The 25,009-nt window shown below is 34.4% G+C and overlaps 1 protein-coding gene and 1 long non-coding RNA gene across 6 annotated transcripts in view; both read right to left on the bottom strand.

Moving 5' to 3' along the window:
- The window catches only part of ROBO2 (roundabout guidance receptor 2), a 1,676,226-nt gene that overhangs the window by 1,501,851 nt on the left and 149,366 nt on the right, over window positions 1-25,009 (bottom strand). The gene's annotated exons all lie outside the window — the stretch shown is intronic.
- LOC146397821 (uncharacterized) lies at window positions 19,443-24,789 on the bottom strand. Its single transcript, XR_014825331.1, has 2 exons — window positions 21,107-24,789; window positions 19,443-20,831 (listed from the first exon to the last, which is right to left on the bottom strand). It is a non-coding gene; the product is annotated as an uncharacterized LOC146397821 (long non-coding RNA).

Raw genomic sequence — 25,009 nt, forward strand, 5'->3', positions numbered from 1 at the left:
TAGGAGAAAGTATTAAAAGGGAAAGTTACAAAATGATTTAACCTAGCTAGGACTTAGAATAAAGCCATGTGGATATCAAAACACCCACTAATACCAAGTGCCTAGACTTGAAGGAGTGCAGAGGGAAGGCAGCTTGGGTTTTATTTCTTTTTCATTGACCTTATGACACTTCCTACCCTGGTGTTAATGTATCTACTCAGCTTCCCACTTCAATGGGTTCTAGGCATCCACAGGGTCTACAGATAGAATGTAAATATCATAGGTAATTTATACTTATAGCACCTACATAGCAAATTTACATATATTCAACACTACGGATTTCTTCAAATAGTAAATATACCTTGAAGAAGTGAATACACCTTGGAACACCTACATGTAGTATGCACTGAGAATTAGACAAGGAAGAGATCTTCCTGGATATCTATATCCAAGATATCTTCTTGGAGCTACAGTCTAATGATAACACAGATAAATAAACATGTAGTTTTAAAAATGTGAAGAGTGCTCTGGTAAGAAGTCTCTTTTACTCTACTTCACATAATCCATATACTATCCATATTTATACTTCCTTCTGCACCTTGAAACTTTCCTTCTTTTATGTATCACTCTCTTGGATTTTATTTTTTTAATGATTTTTATTTTTTCCATTATAGTTGGTTTACAGTGTTCTATCAGTTTTCTACTATACAGCAAAGTGACCAGTCACACATACATATATACATTTTTTTTCTCACATTATCCTCCATCATAAACAACTAGATATAGTTTACAGTGCTATAGACATGGAAACACCTAAATGTCTATTGATAGATGAATGGATTAAGAAGATATGGTATATATGCACAAGGGAATACTACTCAGCCATACGAAAGAACCAAATAATGCCATTTGCAGCAGCATGGATGGAACGACTCTCATGCCTTTTTGTATTAAAGCAGATCTTTTCATCACACTTCCCCTTTATAACCAAATTTCTAAGATTTGTATGCCTTCCTAACCTCCAGATCTTTACATTGTATTCATTCAGACTTCACCTTATCTTCACACACCAAAATAATGTTGCTACCTTCATAAAAATCCCTCGTCCTAAATCCAATGAATGGTTTTCAAGTTATATCTTAATCTCTGAGCAATACTCAATAAAGGACAACATTTTCTCTCAAGATGTACTATTTGTTTTTTGGTAAGTACTCTTTTTCTCTTATTACTCTGATCACTTTCATAATATGTTTGCAGCTAAGCATTCTCTACATTCAATACCTATTTGATTTTTTCAAACTCAAATACAGGCATTCTTTTTGTCACTATACCACCATTATCCAATAGAAGTATAATATGAGTCACAAATAGTATATGTATCTATCATTTTAAATGTTTTGGTAGCCACAACAAAAATGTAAAAAGAATCAGAGGAGATTTTATGACTCAGTACATCCAAAATATTATCATCTCTACATGCAATCAATATAAACAATTACCAGTGAGATATTTTACATAATTTGTTTCCTACTAACCTGGTATAATTTCAGGTTCATACCAGCTATCTTTCAAGTGCTACATACCCCTCATGCACTCAGTGGTTTCTGTATTAAATGGTTCAGGTCTAGTCTTTAAAGAGCTACATGATATCACCCATCCTATGGCTTTAATTAAGTCTTCAAAACCAAGACTCCAAAATATTTATCTGTACCCTAAACCTCTTCTGAGTTCTGTATATTTTACTGTATATTTGAGATCTCCCCTTGGGTACTTCAAATTCTCCTTAAATGCAACACGCTTATGTTTAAAAGCATGATTTTCCCCTCACAAATCGAACTTGTTCTAACTTGATTTATCTCAATGATTGGAGCTACAAACTACATAGTTTTACAAGGTAAAAACCTAGTTATTTTGATAATCTCCTTTCAAATCTATGATGATGATGATATTATTACATCCATATTCAATTTAATAGGAAGCCTTGACCTTTTTATCTCCTTTGAGAAGGAAACTCATCACATCTTTCTTCTATTCTTAATTTCTTAGTCCAAATTAACATTATCTCCAGGATAATGACTCTCTGGTTCCCTGTAATATGCTTCCTTGATCTCTGTTCCTTTTTATATAGCACTAATCAAAATTTATAATTAGAATTTGTTTGCTTATCTGACAAATTACTAAACTGTAAATTCAATGGGCAAGAACCATGCTTGTTCTGTTCATGAATGTATCCCACAATACTTAGCAGGTACAATGCATATCATAAACACTCAATAAATCCTTGTTAAGTAAAAAGTGCTTAATCTAGTATTAGAGGGTCAAATCAGAATGTGTTATCTTCTTTTCTGGAATGTATTTATCATGAAGTAATTTGGTTTTATTTTTCTAAGTTAAGTGTATTTGTCTTTGATTCAAATCCCACTTCTAGGAAATTATAGCCTAGAAATACTCATGGTTATATAGCGTAGTAGTGACTTACATTGCTTCACATTTTATGTTAGGATAAGCATTTTATCTCTATTATTTTACTTAATCCCTCATTAGCCCTGCAAAGGAAATATTATTTATCTAGAAATAAACAAAATATAAAGTCCAAAGAGGTTAAATAGCTGATTTAGTTCACATACTAACTAAAGCAGTGGAACCACTAATTGATTCAAGCAATTGGATTTCAGAAATGTAATGTTTTTAAGTACATTGCCCCATATCATATTATTACCTAAACATTCTCTAACTAAAATGTCCACAAGTAGGGAAAGAAATAACTAAATATTTTATACTATATCTGTGCTATGGAAGAAATATAGTGATGCCATGAAAAAACAGAAATGTTACCTCTACAGAAAGATTTCAAAGATATGTCGCTAAGTAAAAAAACAAAAATGTTTAAAAAGCAAGTTGCACAAAAGCTGAAGTGTGGTAGTGGACTCTATGATCAATTTCCCCTGGTTTTACTTCCAGGAATATATTTCCTTGCCCAAGGAAGTGGGAATTTGCAGATGTAATTAGTGTTACTAATGAGTTGACATTAAAAGAAAGTGATTATTCTGGATATTCTAGGTGGTTTCCTGGCTGAGAGCAGAAGGGAAGTCAGATATATTTGAAAGATGAGAAGAGCTTGACATAACATTGCTGCTTCGAAGTCAGAGGGGGCCATATCCAAAAATGTGGGTGGCCTCCAGTAGCTGAGGACAGCCCTTGGCCAAAAGCCAGCAAAGAAACAAATATACAGATCTATAGCTGCAAGGAAATGGATTTTGCCAACAACCCAAGTAAGCTTAGAAGCAGATTCTTCCTCCAAGCTTTTTTTGTAAGTACTATGCCTGGATTCTTGATTCCAGCCTGCGATACCCAAAAGAGGACCCAGTCAAGCTATGCCAGACCTCAGATCTATGTAATGTGAGCTAATGAATTTGTTGTTACAAACTATCACATTTATGGTAATTTGTTTTACAGCAATAAAAAATTAATACAACACAAAGTATGATCTCATATTTTTCAGTAAGCAACACTAGCTGTGGGTACATGGAAAGGTCTGTAAGTGCACAGGAATAGAACTGGAAAGGTAAAGACAACACTAAAAAAATATTGATCTCTAGAGTCTTGAGGACTCTAAAATGGCAGTTTTCATGTTAAATTCCACATAGGTATTTATTGGTTGAATCCTTTATCTGCATAATATATTTGTGCATTGTTTACAGACAAAAAAAGCTAAGGTTTTAAAATGGGGTGATTCTAGTGAACTGGAAATCATTCATTTTTCCCTTTCAAACTGTTATTCTAAAATCAATCAACATGCACAATGTCATCAGTCAGTACGTAGACATTAAACAAATCCAGCTGAAAGAATTACCAAGGGAATCATGTGTTCCAAATAATTGAATGATAAACAATATGGAACTCTGTTCCAGTTGATCTTCTCAATATTACTGATGGTTAAAAAACCCTCATGAAGCCATCAGCCTTGTGCCCTTTGAAAACCTACACTATCTGGACAGTTAAAAAACAAAGAAAAGAAACATTATCTTTAGTCCACTCCTTCACCTACAAATGAAAACTACCTTGACAAGATTGCTGAAAATCTGACCAGTATCTTAGTAGGAGAATCCATGGCTACAGAAGCAAAAATAATTTCTGTATTTGGAATCAGCTAGCCCTAAAAAGCCCCTTTCTTCTTTCCTTCCTCCCTTCCTCCCTCTCTTCCTCTTTCCCTTCCTTTCCATTTGTGATGAGTCATTTTCCCAACCATTTGAGTAAATGCAAAAATCAAATTTTGTAGCATTTAAACAAGTAAAATATACCTTTTTGGTACAAGTGTGAAATTCACAGAATCCTATAATATGGAGTTTATAAAAGTTAGATTTTGTGTTGTTAGTCATTTTCTCCAGGCATTCTAACATTTTAACTTCAACATCAAATATCCACTGCTTTGCAGTCAAAAATCAGCTAAACGCAATTTGAGACATTTTCTATAATTTAGCTTATTCATTTTTTAGAAACTCTCATGAGTAGGAAATACATGGCTTAGAAAAAAAAATGGACCTGCAGCAATTTGGTAATTACATTTTTCCAGCATAAAATGCAGATCTATGCTCTTCACTTAAAACATAATGGGTGTTTAGAAGTCAAGGAGTCCACAGAGACACCACAGGACTAAATATATTATCCTTAAAAACTAATTCTGTCATTTATGATTCATAACCAACTCCTTAAGCAAAGTTACAGATTTTCAAATTATCCCATTGAGAGAGATAGAAGAGGAGAAAAGAAAAGGCCAGACTCACATCTGTCTCTGCAGCCAGGGAGTTGCAGTAATAGCCAAATTTCTCAGTCCCTTGCTAAAAACGCTATTTTCATCTGTTTCCTAAAAGCACCTCTTTTGAAGAAAATCCACATATCATTTTACTTTACTGGATGCTGGAATGAAAAATAGATGCCCACTGTCATCCAGCTATATTGATTACTAGTGAAAATGTGATCATTTTGCATTGACTTGCCCCAAAGCACTGCGTTCCGTCAACACGGCAGAAGGAAATTAATGTTTTTATACCGTGCCTAAGAAAAATATGAGATGTTGTTCACTTTGCCCTCTAGACAAAGAGGTATATGCAATAGCTGAAAGGTAATAGCTTTCAGAACATGAACTTGAGACTTTTATTAAAATCATTATTTAATGCACAAAAAATAATGGACCCACAGCCATGGCATTTAAAGCAGCCATTTGTAGTCATTACCTTTTAGATCACAATGTTTATTTGTTAAAAGCCAATATTTCTCAAATTAAAACTCTGCTCGTTTTACTCAGATTATGTTAACTTCTTACATGCATATCCATCAAATTGTTCAAAAACTCTAAATTGGTCATGATAGGAATTGTTATTTGTTCGTGTTTCATTTGACTTTTATTTTACCAAAAAGATTGACTTTCCTAGTCTTTGTATGATACGTATGGTGAGGACAGTATAGATCTTTAAATACATATAGATCTATACAAATTGGTTTGCATAATGATTTTATTCATTATCTCATCAGTGGTTTCTGTAACATAGGCTTTGACTTAAAAATAATGCAAAGGAATTGTATTATTAATTTGAAAACTTGCAGAGCTCCCGTCGTGGCGCAGTGGTTAACAAATCTGACTAGGAACCATGAGGTTGTGGGTTCGGTCCCCGGCCTTGTTCAGTGCGTTAAGGATCCGGCATTGCCATGAACTGTGGTGTAGGTCGCAGACGTGACTGGGATCCCAGATTGCTGTGGCCGTGGCGTAGGCTGGTGGCTACAGATCCCTAGCCCGGGAACCTCCATGTGCCACGGGAGCAGCCCTAGACAAGGCAAAAAAACAAAAAATAAAATTAAATTAAAAAAACTCGCAAGGTCTAAGTATCAATAATCACATTTGCAACATGTAAAAATTTGGAAACTAAGATATTTTACACTCTGTTAAATTTGTATTTTTGAAATTTTACCCAGCTTATCGATAATCTTCTCCACAGAAATGTACATTCTATTTTTTCTATTTTTAAAACAATTTGAGTAATTGTTTAATTCAAAATTTTTGCAACAGATATTTAATTTTAAGCAGAAAAAACAATTGATGTAAAATAGGAGATTGTTTCTTTTAACCTTGATATGTTTACATTACAAATACTAAATGTAATATTAATCTCTGTGACATGTATTTATCAGGACAGTGAACCATTCTCTCGAATATAAAGAGATGCTGAACTGAACTATGACCTCACCCTGGCAAACAAATGGGTAACTTTCAGGATGTTAAATAGGGCTATGTTCTTCTAAGTACCAAGAGATGCTTATTCTTGTTGAACTCTGGAGTTTTTCATTGTTGTTCAGATTTCCCAGGTGTACTAGTGGAGATAAAGACAAGCTTAACTCACATCTTCCAGATTCCTAAATCCAATTCTGCCTCTATCAGCTATTTGGAAAAAAGTCATTACTATTATTATTATTTAATCAAGAAGTAGAATCTATTTGGAAAAAAAATGAGGAAACAAAAGAGTACAAGTCCTCAGAGCTCACAGTTGCATGGACTTGTTTTTTCCTCACTACTTGGGTTCTGTATGTGACTAGCTCTCTACTCTTTCCAGATGTTTTATGTATTTATGCACTTTATGCTGTGAAATGTGCCCTGATACCATATTAAGTTTGTTTTGTTCTGATTTCTACCGCTACATGTCCTCTCTTTCTTTCCTAACAAGAATATTTAATACCATTGGCCATATTCACATCCTGCCTATCACAATACCTGCCAGAGAGTCTCCTCAGGTGTCAGTAGTACTCAGACTACCACAAGATATACAAGGAACTCATCTATGTAGAAAGATATTGAAGAATCACAGCTGGCCAGCAGGGCAGCATTAAGAGCTCTTTTTTGCATGAGTCATTGAAGCAGTTCCTGGAACAGTCCTGATATTCAGCGGCTGCTCAGATACAAGCCAATGAGATTCAAGGGCTTCTCTGACTGAAAGCCCTATACTCCAAAGAAGCCAGTATTTCTTGTAACAACTCTAGGACCACAGCACATAGAATTCCCACAAGGTACATTACAAGAGCCATCACACTTAGGAAAGCCTAAAATATGGCATCTCCATGAGGTATTTACAGTGACTTTTTTTTTTTTCTACCAGTCCAGATGCAATCGTCCAGCTTGGGGTCATTTGTAATCATAAGTAATAGTGAATTATACAGTTGACAATTTTCATGATTACCAGGTTTCCATGGGAACAAGGCTAAAATGTTCACCAATGATTGGATTCTCCTGTAGCAGAGAAAGCGAGTTTTTCCAGATGTCTGCCCACAACAATTTTTCCTAATACCTTTTCAATAGAATGTAATTGTCCCAAAGTCAGGGATGTTGGTTATACTTATTCATGATGAATGCTGATTAACGAATAAGTCTCTATAAAGATATCTGAGACATAAGTTGAATTGTCATAAAAATAAATGTTTCAGTTTTCTTTTCTACAGAATGGGGATAATAGCAATACGTACCTAGTGGGGTTAATGTAAAGAGACAGTAATTGTGAAACACTTAACACAGGGCTTAGCATATTGTGAATGCTCAATAAGTGCTAAATGCTGTTATTTTCACTCTTTGGCATTAATCTATATAAATAAAAACAGACAAATACCTAAAAAAAAATCAACAAATAAGCCAAACCAAAAATAAGAAAATAAGCTCAAATATGTTCGTTCTATTGTTGCATCATGCTGAAAATTCTCATGTGTTATTATTCTTTTCGTTGGGGTTAATTTAAGCAATATAATATGCTATCCTTCTGAAGTAATAACATAACTTCCCCATAAAATACATCTCTTTTGGATAGTTTTTTTTTTTAAGATTAGCTTAATGTCTCTTATTTTAGAAGTACGTTTTTGCTGGATATCCTTCTCGTCCAAGTTACGTTGACTAATTTATGATCCCAAAGTTATTCATGAGTCATTCAGTCTTAAACTGCGAGTCAGGAGAATATTCTTAAAATGTAATTAATCATAAAGGTGGCCTCAGTAAAACTGAGGTTCTAAAATGGGAGGTCTTTCTGAATCACAGGGTTCTTCGAATCTTAGGACTGCCTGTGAATATTCCAGCCATGTGCACTGCAGACACAGGAAGATAATAATTCATGGAGACCAGTCAATAAAAGCTCTTTTTTAATTCCTTGTAGATAGAGATAATTTTGTCAAGAAATATAGAAAAGAGATGTTGTGTAATACTTTTAAAATTTCAATTACATTATGATTTAATGTTTGTTCAGTTCAATATTTGATAAATTATGGCCTATAAAATCATTAGTGCCATCAACATCAACAAATTTATTAGCTTAGAATTACACATGGAAATCTCTTTTACTTTCTACATTTTTGTTTCTACAATTTCTATTCCTAATTTTGCTTCCCTTTCGTTTTATCTCATTAAATTTATCACATGATTATTTTGTCATGTGTTTATGCAAGTATGTGTGTCAAATATACTATGTGTCTTATGTATCACTCAGCGCATGTGGGTCATACACATACACAGACTGTGTGGTATAGATAGTATACAATATACTCTGGGTGGAGTTTGGTTTTTAGCCTATAAATTTGGATACTCTATGTACTGAATATCTGAAATGAGCCTATATAGCTAAGAATAGGTTGTTGCTTCCTTTAAATACAAATAACCATTGAGTTCTAATTTTTAAATATTTGGGTTACAATTTGGCTCAAAATGTTAGTGGTCACTTACTTCTCTTATTTAGTGTTGTGGTGATATTCACCAAAGTTTTGTTTTTTTTTCTTTTGTAGTCATTCTTTCATTTTTTTCAGTGATGATAATTTTTTTTACTAGTAATAAAAATTGTTTATTTCTCCCAGGTACTTTATTCATTAATTTGTCCTATTACACAATGGACCTTTTAACTCACAACTCATATCTGCCTCAGCTCATTAAGCTTTTCTTCTATCATGTCTTCAATCATTGCTTTTATTCCATGTGTTCTAATGTCAACTTAAGTCACAAAATTATAGATTTGGATCTGTCTTCTCTTTCTATTGTATTATCTTCTCCTTGTGCATATTTTGAATTTTAGTCTCTTCCTCATATCCCTATCATTTTAGAAGAGCTTCTTAAGTGTGCTTTATACATCACTTCTTCCTATAGTTTATTTTTTTTTTCTTTGTCTTTTTAGGGCCGCATACATGGCACATGAAGGTTCCCAGGGTCCAATCAGAGCTGTAGCCACCAGCCTACACCACAGCAACAGCAATGACAGATCTGAGCCACATCTATGACCTACCCCACAGTTCACGGCAACAACGGATTCTTAATCCACGGAGAGAGGCCAGGGATTGAAGCTGCATCCTCATGGATACTAGTCAAATTTATTTCCATGAAGCCACCACAGGAACTCCACTTTTTCCCATAGTTTAATTTCACTTTTTATTGCTTATGATGCTGCCATTAATTCTTTGATTACTGTTCTCACTGTATAATCTTTACCGCCACATAACTCATAGACAGGTCCCATTGTATGCAGCCTATTGCCTTACCTATTCTATTTAATATACTCCAACTTTTCTAAAATTTTTTATATGACAAAGCATCTGTAATTTACTTTTGTTTTAATAAGGATTTCCTTTAATATCTTGAGGGCTATATTCTGTATTTTAAGCATGTTAGTGGATTGTATAGTTTCCCTTTTCCCCCTATTTATGCTAAAATGAGCAAAATTGATTCAATCATCTTGTTTGATGACAAAGGGTAATGGATTCTCCTTTCTGGAATTTTGTAGGCTTAATTTTACTGTGGAGATGATGTGATTATCCAGAGAAGACACTTATCTAGGTAGATAGAAACCTGGGGCATCCTTCAACAAATCATTTAAACTCAGTCCTTTTTCACTATTGACCCTGCATTTTTCAATACAAAACTAAATCCCCATTACATTAATGATTTAGCAGCATTGTGTTGTTGGGGAGTCACTCCAGAGGAGTATTAATGAGGGTTGCTTGCTATTGAGAATTATGAGTGTTTTGTCCCATCCTTCTGGTTACTGCAAGGTAGCTAGAGAGAACTAAGAACACTGAAAGCAGCTTCTTCATATTTTTTGACAGATCCATTTGCTTGTTTCTTTCTTTCTTTAGATATTGGGGGGTGGAGAACTTATATTTTCCAGTGCATTTCTACCATTTTAACTTGGGCTTTCATATGCTGGTGATTATTGGAAATCTGGGGGTGGGGGATCTGGCATTATTTGACCAATGACTTTTAACTTTTGCAAGAATCTGAGAAGTGAACTCAGAAACCTTAGATTTCTGATATCTTAATATTTATAACTATGTTGTGAATTCTTATATCATGATGCTGAACAGAGGCTGTGAAAGAGATATTCATCATGGAAATTGAGAGAACAAAAATAGTATAAAATGCCATAAACTTTTCTCCAAAGTTTTCACTGAATTTCTACTATGTGTTTCTTTTTTATGTCACTTAAGTCTAATGTAAACATTTTACAAAAGAAAATTCAGATTATGGCCTTACCTACTTTAAGTAAAATAGAGAGACCATCATGACATGAGGCCCTATCTGGGCATTTTAGGACATTATTTTTTGAAAAAAATACCCATTTAAATTCTTGGATAGAACAAAATTAGAACATATTATTATTATTATTATTTTGTCTTTTTGCCTTTTTCTTGAGCCGCTCCTGTGGCATATAGAGGTTCCCAGGCTAGGGGTCTAATCGGAGCTGTAGCCACCAGCCTACCCCAGAGCCACAGCAATGCAGGATCCGAGCAGCGTCTGCAACCTACATCACAGCTCACGGCAACACCAGATCCTTAACCCACTGAGCAAGGCCAGGGATCGAACCTGCAACCTCATGGTTCCTAGTCAGATTCGTTAACCACTGAGCCATGACAGGAACTCCTAGAGCATCTTATTTTTTAAAAAAACTATAACAAATGTATATGTAGTATATAACTATATAATGATCTATAACATATTATGCACATGTATATATAATATATATGATGATATAGTATATTGTACATAATACATTATATTGTTCTTTTCCAGAAAACTTGTGTGAGTGTTTAGTAAATATATGCCTTATGCATGCCTGAAAGAAAGGAAATCTTAGATAACCAATGCCAAATATCATCTTGTGGGTCAAAGATAATTTCTTTTAAAATGCTATTTAATATATAAATATGAAGAAGAAAGGACATCAGAACACAGAGCAGGTAAATACAAGATTGATCACTTGATCACATGCAAGAAAAAACAAGGATGCAAGCTGATGACATCAGGGGTTTTTCATGTACAAAATTTTGTGATGGACAGAATCTATATAATTTACATAAAGGCAATAGAAACACAGTGATGATTACACAAAGAGACAAATATAAAGACTAGAAAACGCAAATCAACTTCCTTTGTTCAAATCAAATTTACATCTCAAAAGTGTCCCAAAACAGACATAATCAACCCTGTTTTACTCAACAGAAAAGGGGGGATACATTTTCTACATTTGGACTGTAATGCAAAATACCTTCATAAGTAGCATGCTAAATAAAAAGAGATTTGAAGAAGATGTTTTTATGAATGCAAAAATGAAAGTCTTCAGTGATTTCTATCAAGAAAATACTTTAAATTGCTCTTTTGTCAAGGTTGCCTGAGTCACTGAATATGTTTGCATTTTTCTACTAATTTTCAAAATGAACAAAAAGCTCTTAATACGAATTCTTTAGAAAATAGTCTCACAGATTAAATATGTCCTGATAACCATTCTTAAACAGAGGATGTATCACTAAGATGAAATTTTTAAAGTAGGAAGCTAAAGAACTCAAATCTACTAAAAGCAACATGAATGGCCCCAAAAGAAGCAAGTTTAAAGGGTATTCATATGGGTAGTGTACCTGGTAACACACCTGGGGATACCCAAAAAGACCTAAGTGGAGAGCTGATGGATGCATTGAGAGGGCACAGGTCACAGACTTTCTAATCCTTTAATTTAGGGCACAGAAGCTATGCTACCAGGAATTACTTGTGATATGAAACATCAAATCACAGAGCTATTAAAAAGTAAAAGGTTTATCAGACTCCATAATATTGGATAGTAATTTAGAATCAAGAACAGAAAGATAAATGAGAAGGGGAGAATGTTTTTTCCTTTCCTCATCTCTATTGCCAAGTTAGAAGTAAAATGAATTGAGAGTAAGGATGACTCAAAATAAATTCTAACACTTTCAAAATATATTATATATATATACACACATATATACTTTATATATTCATATCTATATAAATGAGCTTCATTTTTTAGAGATGTTTTAGGTTAAAAGTAAAATTGTAAAAATAAAATTGATGGAAAGTGCAGTTTCCTCTATTTTTCCATTCACACATACACATAAGATCCCCTAATATCTAACCTCCCCCACAAGAGTAGTACATGTGTTACATTTGATGAACATCATTATCACCCAAAGTCCATAGTTTCCACTAGCATTCACTCCAGATTTTGTATATTCTATGGGTTTTGACAAGTGTATAATGACATGCATCTGCAATTGCAGTGTGCACAGAATAGTTTTACTGCCTTAAAAATCTTGTGTTTCACCTGTTCAGCTCTTTTTATCCCTTCAGGACAACCACTGATTACTTTACTATCAGAATTCAATGTTGTAGTTAGAAAGATAGAGTATATACCCTTTTCAAATTGACTTATTTCACTTAGTAATACATATATATGGTTCCTCCAAGTCTTTTCATGGCTTGATAACTCATTCTTTTTAGCACTGAATAATATTCTATTGTGTGGATGTACAACAGCTTATTAAACTATTCATCCTCTGAAGGACACCTCAGTTGGTTCCAAGGTATAGCAATTATGAATAAGGCAGTTATAAACATCCATGTAAAAGTTTTTGCCATGGACATAAACTTTTAAACTCCTTTGAAGCTAAGGAACTCAAATCTACTAAAAGCAACATGAATGGCCCAAACAGAAGCAAGTTTAAAGGGGCATGATTGCAAACTTGTTTGGTAAGAGTATGTTTGGTTTTATGATCAACTGCCACATTGTTTTCCAAAGTGGCTGTATCATTTTGCTTTGCTTCCATAATTAATAGGAGTTCCTGTTGCTCCACAGCCTCTTCAGCATTTGGTGGTGTCAGTGCTCTGAATTTCAGGCCGTTCCAATAACCAGGTAATGATTTCTCACTGTTGTATTAATTTACAATTCCTTAATAACATACGATGTTAAATATTTTTTAATATATTTCTTTGCCATCGTTGTATTTTCTTTGTGAGGTTCTATTTCAGGTATTTTGCCCATTTTTTTAACACGGTTTGTTCATTTTTTTTTTATTCTTGAGTTTTAAGGGTTCTTTGTATATTTTTGACAACTGTCTTTTCTAAATATATTTTCCCAGTGTGCAGTTTGTCTTCTAATACTCTTGGCATTATATTTTGAAGAATTTTTTATTTTAATGAATATTACCTTATTATTTCTTCTATGTATGTCTTTGGTGTTAAATCTAAAGTCATCACCGTACCCAAGATGATCTAAGTTTTCTCCTGTGTTATCGTTCTAGAAGTTTTCTACTTTACATTTAAGTCCAATATTCATTTGAATCAATTTTGGGGAAAGATGTAAGGTCTGTGTCTGAATTCCATTTTTTTTTTTTGCAAGAGAACATCCATTTATTCCATTATCAATTGTTTAAAAGACTGTGTTTGCTACATTGTGTTGTTTTGCATCCTCTGACAAAGGTCATTCGATTGTATTCATAGCAGTCTATTTCTGGGCACTCTATTCTCTTCCATTGGTCTAATTGACACTTCTTTCACTAATATCATAGTTGCTGGATTGTTATAGCTTTATATTCAATCTTGAAGTCAGGTAGTGTCAGTCCTCCAAATTTTTTCTTATTAAACAGACAGTTGATTATTCTAGGTCTTTTTTGAAGGTGCTACCATAAATGATAATGCATTTTTTCCTTCAATATTGCTTTTTTAATATATATGACTCTTTTTTCCTATTATAGCTGGTTTGCAGTGTTCTTTCATTTTTCTACTCTACAGCATGGTGTCTCAGTTACACATACATGTATACATTCTTTTTTCTCATATTATCATGCTCCATCAAAAGTGACCAGATATAGTTCCCAGTGCTACAGAGCAGGAGCTCATTGCTAATCCATTCCAAAGGCAATAGTCTGCATCTATTAACCCCAAGCACCCCAACCATCCCACCCCCTCCCCCTCCCCCTTGGCAACCACAAATCTATTCTCCAAGTCCATGATTTTCTTTTCTGGGGAAAGGTTCATTTGTGCTGTATATTAGATTCCAGATATAAGTGATATCATATGGTTTTGTCTCTTTCTTTCTGACTTACTTATTCAGTATGAGAGTCTCTAGTTCCATCCATGTTGCTGCAAATGGCATTATTTTGTTCTTTTTATGGCTGAATAGTGTTCCATTTTAAATTTCAAATTCCATTTATTCATTGCTGGTATATAGGAAAGTAACTGATTTTTATGTGTTAACTTTGTATTCCACAACTTTGTTATAATTGAATATTAGTTCCAGAGGGTTCTCCATTGTTATTGTTATTGATTTTTTCAGTTCCTCTTTGGAGACAGTAATGTTATCTTCAAAGACAGGTTTATTTTTTCTTTCCAAATCAGTATACATTTTATTTCCTTTTTGTGCCTTATTGTAGTACTAGCTAGGACTTCTAGTACAATGATTAAAAGCAGTGGTGGAAGGGGACATCCTTGCCTTATTCCCAATCTTAGCGGGAGAGCTTTGCATTTTTTCACCATTAAGTATGATGTTAGCTAAATGTTTTTGGTAGATACTTTATGAAGTTTAGGTAATTCTTTCTATGCCTAATTTACTGAGAATTTTTATCATAAATGTGTGTTAGATTTTGCCAAATGTTATTTCTGTATCTATTGATAAATTTTTATGATTTTGCTTCTTTATTCTATTGATATAACAGATTATACTAATTATTTTTGAATGCTGAGCCTACCTTGTTAAATCCCATTGTTCATGGTGTGTAATTCTTTTTACAAATTGTTGGAATCATTTTTTAAAATTTTGCTCTGGATTTTTCATCAACATTTGGTATATTGGTCTATAGTTTATTTTTCTTATAATGTTTTTGTCTGGTTTTGGTATTAGAGCAGTATTGGCATCATAGAATGAATAATAAAGTATTGCTTAGTTTTTCTGCCCTCTGAAAGAGATTGTAAAGAATTGGTGCAAATTCTGCCTTAAATGTTTGGTAGCATTTTCCAGATAACATATCTGAGCCTGGTGCTTTGCTTTAGAAGGTTATTAAATATTATTTCCATTTTTTTAGTAGATATTGACCTATTCAGATTGTGAACATACTTTTGCATCAACTTTAGCAGCTTGTGTTTTTCAAGGAATTAGTCCATTTCATGCATATTATCAAATTTGTGGAGCTAAGAAATGTTCATAATGTTACTTAATCATTTTAATATCCATTAGATCTATAGTGAGGTGCTCTATTTCATTTCTGATGTTAGTAATCTGTCTTCTTTTTTAAGAAACATGCTTAGAGGTTTTTACTGATCTTTTCCAAGAATCAGCATTTGCTTTTGTTGATTTTTCGCCACTGATTTCTTATTTTTAATTCCAATGATTTCTGCTGTAATATTTGTTTGTTTGTTTGTCTTGTATGACCTGCAGAATATGGAGTTCCCAGGCCTAGGACTGAATCCAATTTCCTGTTGTAACCTATGCCCATGGCTGTGGCAATGACAGATCCTTTAACCTACTGCGCTGGGCCAGGGATGGAACATGCTTCCTGGCACTGTAGAGGCATTGCCAATCCCATTGTGCCACAGTGGGAACTCCAAAAGTACCTGCTCTAATTTTCAGTATTTCTTTCCTTCTTGCTTTGGACTTAAATTGCACTTCAAGTTTACTAAGGAGGAAACTTAGATTATTGATTTCAGATCTTTCTTCATTCTACTACATGCATTCAACACTTTACAGTTCACTCTAAGCATGACATTCACTGCATTCCACAAATTGTGGTATGCTGTATTTTCATCTTATTTCAACATTTATTCATTTCTTCTGAGAGTTCTTCTTTGACGCATGGATTATTTAGAAATGTCTAGTTTAATCTCAATGTATTTTGGTGTTTTCCAGCTCTCTTTCCATTTTTGATTTCTAATTTAATTCCATTATAATCTGAAAATAAACACTATGATTTCTAGTCTTTTAAATTTGTTCAGATGTGTTTTACAGTCCAGAATGTGGTCAATCTTGGGGAATGTAACATGTAAACTCGAGAAGGTATAACCTGCTGTTGTTAAATGAAAAGGTCTACAGATATCAGATATTAGCTGACTGATGGTGCTATTGATAAACTACGTTCTTAATTATTTTCTACCTGTTGTATCTGACCATTTCTGATAGAGAGATCTTAAAGACTTCAACCATAATAGTGGATTCATGTATTACTCCTTGCATTCTCCTTGCATTCCTATCAGTTGGGACAAAGAATAAGGACAACAGATAGAAAACAATAACTAATATGGTAAGTATTGATTCAGGTATATTGATAATCATCTTAAATATCAGTGACACACATACACATTTTTTGTATGTATAAAAATACAATTGACCCTTGAACAATGAAGGGGTTGGGAAAAAAAAAAAAAAACAATGAAGGGGTTGGGGTACCGATTCCCTGTGCAGTAAAAAAATCTGCATTCATCATCCCTTGGTATCATGAAGGAATTTGTTCCAGGACCCCAGAACAGATATTAAAATCCATTCATGCTCAAGTCCCATAGTTTGCCCTATATATCCAAAGTTCTGTGTCTATAGATTCGAACAACCTCAGATCAAAAATCCACATATAAGTTGACCTACAGAGTTCCAACTCATGTTGTTTAAGGGTTAACCATTAATATATTTCCATATATATTCCACATATTTATAAGTAAATATATGGAGTATATGTATATGTTCTCTCTATACATCTGTGTATATGATCTCTATTAGAATATTTTATATTCTTTATATTCAGATGTATATATGTTAACATTATTGCATATTAATTACATGTTTATTCTCACATCTATTTGTACCTTTTCATGTGCCGCTCACTAGATTATCAGCCAAACTACACATCATAACTACCTTTAAATTAACTACTTTCTTTTTTCCCCTATGTTGTTGAGACAATTGACATCTAGCACTGTATAAGTTGTAGCATATAATTATTTGACTTATAATACGTCATGAGATGATTACCACAGAAAATTTAGTAAACAACCATCACCTCAAATATATACAAAATTAAAAAAAATACTTTCCTAGTGATGATTATTCTCAGGATATTTTATAAATACACAGCAGTGTTACTTAATCATGCCATGTATTACATTCCCACTACTTATTTATATTATGGAAGACCACCTTCTGACCACCTTCATCTAATTCTCCCTCTTCCCCACCCTAAATAACTCAATATAGGTAGGTCTACTGGTATGACTGATAGTTCTTTAGAGTTTTAGAAATACCTTTAAATATATGTTTATACATACACTCTCAAATTTATTTACATACATATAAATAAATATATTTGTATATATAAATGTATATTATATACACATAAAATTCACACTGAGGGCTTTGTGGTATAAAAACATTGAAGCAGATTATAAATAGGATTAAAGCACACAAACAATCAGCATTTCCAATCATACAGGTGTTATATGAGGTTTCATAACAGAAAAAGATGCCTAAAAATGGCCTAAATAATGTAGATAGTACTAAATCTGTACTCATTTTGAATGTTTAAATACTTCATTTTGTTGTATTAATTAATTAAATTAGGTTTCCATATGTTTCATAGAATAAAATGTGGATAGGGGATTAAATGAGTCCCTGGAGAATATTCTAACTGCCTCTTGAGCATCAAGGACTCTTATTAATGAGATTCCTTTTTGTAAGATGGAAATCCTTCATCACTGTACATAGATAGAGACATATAAAGCCTGCACTTTTGAACTATTCTGTGCACATAAGGAGGAGATGTAGGTGGGGGACTAGTATAAGGCAGAGACTGGAGGGAAATTTAAGCAAGACATTATAGTGGAAATTCTAATGAGTAGCCAAATTCTGGTTGAGACAGATGAATAGTATTGCATATAATTAAATGTGAAATTTAAAATAAGATTGGAGGTGAAATTTTTGCAGCTGTACCACAATTGACTATGTAATTTGGGATGAATTCTTGAATTTCTCTATTCCTCAGCTTGCTCGTCTGTAAAACTGCCACACAGAACTGCAGTGAGGATTAAATAATATAAGGCTTATAAAATGTATAGCATAATTAATGGCACATGATAAGTGTATTACTTCAGACACTTGATTGTGGGGAAAAGAAAAACCAAACAAGCTGGCTTAAATAAAATAGAAATTTTTTACTGCATACAACTGAAAAGTGTACTTGTAACCTTATGATGGGCTTATTAGTAAGGATTTCCTCTCTTTGTTTCTCAGATTCATAGTCTTTTGTTTCTGCTTCAAACTCAGGCTGTTACCTTCATGATCACGAGATGGTGGCAGTTGTTTTTCACATTCTCTTAGCAAAGAACAAGTATCTGCTGTTTTCTAAAAAACCCCAACAAAAGTCTTAAATATTATTGGTTCTGTGAGGTCCCCCCCCAATCACTGTAGCAATCACCCTCAGTCCCACTGCAACAATAGACTGAAACTGGCGAAGGGCTAGCTTCCAAGGTGTAAGTTGGACTAAGCTTACCAATAGATGGATGGCTTCCAAATGCTTCTTTAATAAGCATTTAGGAGTAATCACCATCATCCTGATGTCATTGTAGAGGTTGATGTTAATGGAATTTTCATGGCCTATTTAGAGGAGAGGAAGAGGATATGCACCTGAGACAGGCTACATGCTAACCTGAGTTAGAGAGAGATTAAAAGTCCATTTATTTCTGGTTTGTAACATATAAAGCCAAAGGCATATTTAAACAGAAAATAACACAGAGAGAAAACCATGCAAGTGTCGACTTTAGAAACAAGAGAGACCCCTTCAGATGCTGGTCCTTTCAGGTCACTGGTGAGAGACAGATGAGGACTGTGTAGGTACCAGCATCACCTTTCAGTTGCTGAATAAATTCAGCTCAATCATTAGCCTACATGTTTTTGATGATTGAAAACTTAAATTTGCCCACTTTAAGATGCAAAAACTCTACAAAATATGCTGGCAAAACGTTGTTTTTTTCTTCCTCACGCTGTTGCTTTTAAAAAACAAGTATTAAGTCCCCGTGATGAATGGTGATCAACTTCAAAGCCTCCAAATGCTTCCTTGAATTCCAAATCTACAGAAGTTACTGGTTTAAAATGATGGCATATTTGTTATTCTTAATTTTTTAAAGTTATCAGTTTCTTTCTTGGTCTTAATATTTTCCTAAATGCTCTGAAGTTCACAGTATTTCTATTATCTTCCTATTCTCTCTATGTGAATTCTATACTTATATCCTCTACTGCCATCAATTTTTGAACATTTATAGATCTCTATGTTAATATCAGATCTCCCAGGTTCCAGACCTATAATTCTATCAGTCCACAGACAACTGATGTTCAAAATGTCCCATATGGAACTTATTATCTCTACCCCAAACATATTCTTTCTATTGCCTTCTATCTAGATGGTCATAACTCATCCTGTCTCTTTTGCTTGGAATGAAGAAGCCCCTTCATTTATTCTTTTTTTCTCTTATCTTATCCACCATATCACCAGTTCATTTGCTGATTTTAATTTAGAAAAGCTTCTTGAGGCCAGTGTTTCTACTCCATGCCCATGGTGATTACTTTAGTTCACATCCCCATAAGCTCATATGCAGAAAAAAAAAAAATCATTCTTTTTTTTTTTAAGTATTTACTGAGTAGCTCTACATCCTAGATGATATTCTGGCCAATGAGGCAACAGTAATGAAGTCCACAAATATAAATTTTCCATTCTAGTTGGAAACTCATAATTCAACTATTGATGTTATGACTTTTAAAAAAGAAAAATAAAGTAGAAAAAGGGGTAAGCAGTAGCAGGGACTGTTATATAAATAAGGTGATCTGGGCCTATCTATATAAGGTGGCAGTATTTGAAGGAAATAAAAGTATTTGAAGGACGAAAGCCTTGCCACTCCCTCCTACTCTAATAGGTCTCCACCAAATTGTCACTCCCTCCTAAACCATCTCTTCCATGTAACACAGGGTTATTTTTGTAAGGGTATGATCACTCAGGCAGCTCTTCTGCTGAAGGAGTTTTGTCACCTGTACCATAGAACTCATCCTCCTCTACATGGTGGTTTCCCTTTTGTTCCTGCTCCCCACTCCCCACTCAGCATCTTATACTCATCATCAACACTTCCCACAGCTCTCTGAACGCATCATGCCCTCTTATGCTTTGTTTTTTATTCTCTTTCCTTATCTAAAAGGAGCTTTCTATTTCTCTGCCTCTTAATCTTCTCCTTAATATTTAATGATTCATTTCATCTCCTCTGGTCAGCCTTCCCTAACTTCTAGCAATGATAGTGGTCACACCATCTCTTATCTTTACCTTGTCATGGAATACAACAGAGTGGATAGGAATTTTCCCACAGCACATGGAAGTTCCTGAGCCAGGGATCAAATCTGAACCGGAGCTATAGCCAACAACACAGCTAAGGCAACACCAGATCCATAACTAACTAACTGTATTGGGCTGGGGATTGAAGCTGTGCCACTATAGAGACAACACCGCATACTTAACTCATTGAACCACAGCAGGAACTCCTGGAATTATTTTTTATTTTTTTTTTTGTCTTTTTTTGTTGTTGTTGCTATTTCTTGGGCCACTCCCGTGGCATATGGAGGTTCCCAGGCTAGGGGTTGAATCGGAGCTGTAGCCACTGGCCCACGCCAGAGCCACAGAAACGTGGGATCCGAGCCGCGTCTGCAACCTACACCACAGCTCACAGCAACGCCAGATCGTTAACCCACTGAGCAAGGGCAGGGACCGAACCCGCAACCTCATGGTTCCTAGTCGGATTCGTTAACCACTGCGCCACGACGGGAACTCCTATTTTTTAAATTTTAATTAAAATATAGTTGATTTATGGTGTTGTATCAATTTCTGCTATATAGTATAGTGACACAATCATCATATACATATATATATATACACACATTATTTTTCTCATACTTCTGTCATGCTCTATCCCAAGAGATTGTATATAGTTCCCTGTGCAATACAGTTGGACCTCACTGCTTATCCATTCTAAATGTTAGAGTTTCCATCTACCAACCCCAAACTCCCTGTCCATCCCCCTTCCCTTCCTCTCTCCTCTTTGGCAAATGTAGGTCAATGGAAGAGGATAAAAAGCCCAGAAATAAACCCTAGTACCTACGGTCAACTAATCTATGACAAAGGAGGCAAGAACATTCAGGGGAGGGAAGATAGTCCCTTCAATAAGCGGTGCTGGGAAAATTGGACAGCAGTGTGTGAAACAATGAAATCACAACATTCTCTAATACCATACACAGAAATGAACTCAAAATGGATTGAAGACTTAAACATAAGGCCAGATACTATTAAACTGCTAGAGGAAAACATAGGCAGAACACTCTGACATAAATCACAGTAACATCTTGTTTGATCCCCTCTGAGAATAATGACAATAAAAACAAAAATAAACCAATGGGACCTAATCAAACTCAAAATTTTTTGCACAGCAAAGGAAATCATTAAAAAAATGAAAAGACAACCCACACAATGGAAGAAAATCTTTGCAAATGATGCAACTGACAAGGGCCTAGTATCCAAAATACACAAATAACTCATACAACTCAACAACAAAAAACAAATAACCCAATCAAAAAATGGACAGAATACCTAAATAGACATTTCTGCAAAGAGGACCTGCAGATACTCAGCCAATAGACACATGAAAATATGCTTCATATCGCTGGTTATTAGAGAAATGAAAATCAAAACTATAATGAGGTACCACTTCACACAAGTCAAAATGGCCATCATTAACAAGGCAACAAGTAGCAAATGCTGGAGAAGGTGTGGAGAAAAGGGACTTCTCCTTCACTGTAGATGGGAATGTAAATTGGTACAACCACTATGGAAAACAACCACCTCGGAAAACTAAATATAGAACTGCTATGTGATACAGGAATCTCACTCCTGGGCATATATCCAGATAAAACTATAATTCAAAAAGATACACGCACCCTTGTGTTCATTGCAGTACCTATAGAGAAGACATGGAAAAAACCTCAATGTCAACTGACAGATAAATAGATTAAGATGTGAGATAGATGTGTGTGTGTATGTATATATACAACATATACAACTCTGTCATATGAAAGAACAAAATAACACCATTTGCAGCAACATGGATGCAACTAGAGATTCTCATACTAAGTGAAGTCAGAAAGAGAAAGACAAATACCAAATGACATCACTTACATGTGAACTTACAAATGAACATATCTACAAAACAGAAACGGACTCACAGATATAAAGAACAGACTTATGGAATACTTTATTTTTAACATCTGCCAAATTTTAGAGTAGAGATTGACTTATTTATTTGAGCATATGATGTGGAGTTAGATAAAGGTAAATGTTTATTGACTGAACAAATTAGCTTGGGTGATGAAAAGAAACTAGGGGCTGTGGGTTCAGTAATCTTTTCTAGACACAAAAATCTGTTGCTTGATTTTTATTTTATTAGGAAAAGAAACCATGTTCCATATGTATGTGTATTTCTCTGCATTTACCATTTTATTCCTGAGGTTTTATCTTTTCCCTTTTTGTTTCTGATGTACATGCACCTGTGTGTGCATGCATGTACATACACACCGGTTTCTATTGGTGGCAGGAAAGTTGGGTGAAATGTGAATTTGACCTATGAAAAGGGAACCTAAAGCTCCATCAGCCTCAGCTTTGGGCTTTTTTCTGACGGCAAATTTTTGTGCAGGGGCTGAGTGGAGTGAGGATACCTGAAATGTTCATTCCTGCTTCTTCGATGTACTTCATTTTCTCATTTACATCCAATTCTATGGTAGGTATTCAAGCACAGGGAAGTAGTAAAACAATGAGTTATAATTCTTATTATCATTTGCTAATCACTTAAATTTGTGAGGCTAAGTTAAGCTCCTAGTATAAAATACTACTCTTTCCAATATTTCTTTATTAAAGTACAGTTTTTCAATTTACAGAGAAAACACTTTTGGAAAGGTTCAGTTACATGCCTTCACATATCTATGAGGAAGCAGAACTGGGATAAAATTTAAGTATTCATGTTATGCTTTAGAAAAAGATTATTAATTTCCATTGAGTAAGCATCTGAGTAATGTCTTCCTAAGAAAGAATGTAGTTTCTACATGTTTTAGAGCACACACACACACACATATATATATATACACATATATATATATGCATACACATATTTGTTTTATTTCATAAATTATAAAACTCAGATTTCTAATAGTGCTCACGAATTTGCACTTAAAGTGGTTTAAAAGGGACCACTAATGCACTTGGTTCTCCTGCTGCAGTTTTAAAAAAGCTTTCATTTTACAAAATAAACTATAAATTTCAATTAATTGCTATTTTTTTCTACAAATAAACCAGTCTCTTCAGCATTGGAGGTTTTTTTTAAATAATACTAATAGGAAAACTACAGTATAATTGTATGCGATAATAGCAAAAAGCAAGGGATTGGAAATATTCTCTAAGGATGCTTTAAAGAAGGCAATTCTAGTACTTCGAAGGAAAAGAATGACCTATTTGCTTTGCTTTGTTTGCATAAAGAGTTATATACCTTACCAACATATCCTTGGCATATTTAGATCTATGGTTAAACCCAAAATTTAACTGATAATTTTCCCCTCAAATAGGTGAAAACGATGAAAATAAAGACTGACAACCCATCTTAAAACACTTTCACTTATACATGTGACACCTGAATAGACAGTAAGTAGATAAATGATCAAAACTCTGTAAGGAACTACTCAGAGCAATTTTATGCTAATTTTATTAGAAAAGAGGGTATCTCTAAAACCCCCAAATGATAGAAATTAGAGTCTTTTGCAGAAATTTTTTTTTACAATTTTTATTTTTTCCATTATAGCGGTTTATAGTGTTCTGTCAGTTTTCTACCAATGGGACCTAATCAAACTGACAAGCTTTTGCACAGCAAAGGAAACCAAAAAGAAAACAAAAAGACAACTTAAGAATGGGAGAAAATAGTTTCAAATGATGCAACTGACAAGGGCTTAAACTCTAAAATATACAAACTTATACAACTCAACTGCAAAAAAGGCAACAACCCAATGGAAAAATGGGCAAAACACCTGAATAGACATTTCTCCAAAGAACATATACAGATGGCCAACAAGCACATCAAAAAATGCTCAACATCCCTGATTATTAGAGACATGCAAATCAAAACTACCATGAGGAGTTCCCGTCGTGGCGCAGTGGTTAACGAATCCGACTAGGAACCATGAGGTTGCAGGTTCAGTCCCTGCCCTTGCTCAGTGGGTTAAGGATCCGGCGTTGCCGTGAGCTGTGGTGTAGGTTGCAGACGCGGCTTGGATCCTGCGTTGCTGTGGCTCTGGTGTAGGCTAGTGGCTACAGCTCCGATTCGACCCCTAGCCTGGGAACCTCCATATGCCGTGGGAGCGGCCCCAAAGAAATAGCAAAAAGACAAAAAAAAAAAAAAAAAAAAAAAAACTACCATGAGATACCACCTCACACCAGTCAGAATGGCCATCATTAAGAAGTCCACAAATAACAAATGGAGGGGGTGTGGAGAAAAGGGAATGTAAATTGGTACAACCACTATTGAGAACAGTATGGAGGTAGCTTATAAAACTATACATAGAACTACCATATGACACAGCAAGCTCACTCTTGGGCATATATCCAGACAAAACTTTTCTGGCGAAAAGAC

The sequence above is a fragment of the Sus scrofa genome, chromosome 13, assembly GCF_054392235.1.
Source record: "Sus scrofa isolate SSC_HxYL_T2T_F1_AM1 chromosome 13, Sscrofa_HxYL_maternal_Yorkshire_Landrace_v2.0, whole genome shotgun sequence".
NCBI classification, from domain to species: domain Eukaryota; kingdom Metazoa; phylum Chordata; class Mammalia; order Artiodactyla; family Suidae; genus Sus; species Sus scrofa.